Raw genomic sequence first — 2,121 nt, forward strand, 5'->3', positions numbered from 1 at the left:
CGCTGCTCATTGAGCAGCTCATATATTAAACTGATTTTTGGAACTGGGCTGTGGAAAAGAGGCTTGCCTCGTCCCAGCCACGGGTTGCCTCGGTATAGCACTACCTCCGAGTGCGGCCCACTTCCCTCTGGGAAGACACATTCAATCCAAACAAAGTCAACGGTATAGCATTCTTTATGTTTACAGGAGCCCCGCCCGCCCTTAGAGGGGGAAGAGGTGAAAGAGGGATGATATTCAGACAACAGACAATGGCAGGAACGGCCGCTGGCCTACGTTTTCTGAAGTGCGCAAAGCACTACCACAAGGACCTAGGGGTAAGTGGATTTTTTCACCGAGGGCAGACGCTGAAAAAGCATACTTACCTGACGCGGGAGGTACTGTGATCAAGGAGGCAGTCCTCTCAAGGCGAGGCCTTTCATTGCACTTCGACTGGTTGACCCTTGCGATTACCCCCATGTGGGTAACTCGAGCGTATAATTTCTGGTAGTGGGGACCTGCGTTCGCGCTCGTCCCCGCAAAAGTCATCCAAACTATGTCTATATGGCCCTCTTACTGACTATCGAGGGTATGTTGTCTTTTGCAGTTGACCGGTAGACTTGCAAAGAAAGCAAAGGACGCACAATGGCCAAGGTGTTGGCACGTTTGGAGGGGTAGAAGTGCATTGGAGAGACTGGAGGAAGGAAACAAGGTGAGTTTCGGGGCGGTGCGTAACTTTGCTGGCTGTTTTTGTTCAAGGCCTGTCTGCTCTATTGTGTGTAAAGTCCTGTTCGTTTGTATTTGCAGGTTGTGCGTGCCGTGCCGTGCTGTGCTATGCGCGCGAAGGGAAAGGAAATGAAAGGAAACCAAACGGCCGATCGACCGAGCGAGCGAGCATAGAAGGCATTCGACTTGGACCGTGAGTACACTTTGAACCTTTTGAGCGGTTTTATTGTCACTGGAGCCGCTTTTAGAAATGCTATTGCTATCGTTAGTGTATCCTTTGTGCGAGCAAGCGAGTGAACGAATGAACGAGGGAAGGAAACAAACTAGCAGAGTAGTAAAGTATCGAACCTTTTTCCCGATTCGTTTGCAGTCTGAATCCAACCATTGTCGACTTTCAGTGCCGTTTTTCGCGCGCCTCCTCTTGGAAGTGTGCGAGTGTTTTGCCACGTCACGATGGCTTAAAACTGCGTCTCAGAAGTGTGCGTTTTTTTCCTATTCATTTTTTCGTTCGTTATTTGGAATGATTTGATATCACAGAAGTAGAATTTGACATCATAAACTGTTCATCTCGCGCGTGCTCACTCGCTCGCGCGCGCTCTGTAAGAAAAGTCGATCGCACTAGAGTTTTCGCCATTAGCTGGCCGATTTTTGACAAAAAGGTGTTTTCCCCCCCTCGTTTTTTGCTTTGATTTTGTTCCTCACTCACCTACGGCTCTCTATGTGAAATTGTGGTGTATGGAGAGCTATTTATGGTGATAGAACGGTGAGAGATGTTCGCAAGACAAAAAAATGAAGCCTACAACACGGGTATTCCCAGGCGGTCACCCATCCAAGTACTAACCCCGCCCGACAGGGCTTAACTTCGGTGATCGGACGAGAACCGGTGCTTTCCCTGTGGTATGGTCGTAGACGAGGAAATGGGGTCGAAATTCTGCTTGTTATCGGCCAGGTTCAGGCTGTAAAGCGGCCACATCCCTGAGTGTAGGCGAATTTGAAATTCTAAAGCCCTAGTTTCGTTACTCTAACCCTAAGAAATCGATACTCTAACCCTAAGAAATTGTTACCCTAACCCTAAGAAATGGTTACCCTAACCCCGAAGTCGTTACCTAACCCTAATGTATTTTCCTCAACCCAGTTAACACATTGAGGAGCATCGATTTGAAGCACTATTCCCTAGGGAGGGGGGGAGGGGTCCCAAGAGACATAACGTGTCCTAAAAACCTATTATACAATGTTTTAGCTCCGTAGGTGCGTGTATCTGGCTTTAAAATCTTACAGTGAGGAGATACCAAACGGGTCAGCCTCTGGGACCGTCTGCGGGACTCGCAAGGGCTTGTGGGGGCGACCTGCTACTATCCACCATAAACCGTGGGAAGGATCCCTCGACCACCCCCCTCACCCAGGGCATGCTTCGGCATC

At 49.2% G+C, this 2,121-nt stretch overlaps 2 non-coding genes and 1 pseudogene across 2 annotated transcripts; 2 read left to right on the forward strand and 1 right to left on the reverse strand.

Annotated features, from left to right (window-relative positions):
• On the forward strand, positions 1-126 carry LOC136278561 (U2 spliceosomal RNA; annotated as a pseudogene).
• A 228-nt stretch (positions 127-354) lies between these two features.
• Positions 355-515, forward strand: LOC136278560 (U1 spliceosomal RNA). The gene has a single exon (XR_010716407.1). It is a non-coding gene; the product is annotated as a U1 spliceosomal RNA (small nuclear RNA).
• Positions 516-1,495: 980 nt separating this feature from the next.
• On the reverse strand, positions 1,496-1,613 carry LOC136278548 (5S ribosomal RNA). Its single transcript, XR_010716395.1, has one exon. It is a non-coding gene; the product is annotated as a 5S ribosomal RNA (ribosomal RNA).
• Between the last annotated feature and the right edge of the window lie 508 nt (positions 1,614-2,121).

This window comes from Pocillopora verrucosa, unplaced genomic scaffold (assembly GCF_036669915.1).
Source record: "Pocillopora verrucosa isolate sample1 unplaced genomic scaffold, ASM3666991v2 scaffold_26, whole genome shotgun sequence".
Lineage (NCBI taxonomy): Eukaryota > Metazoa > Cnidaria > Anthozoa > Scleractinia > Pocilloporidae > Pocillopora > Pocillopora verrucosa.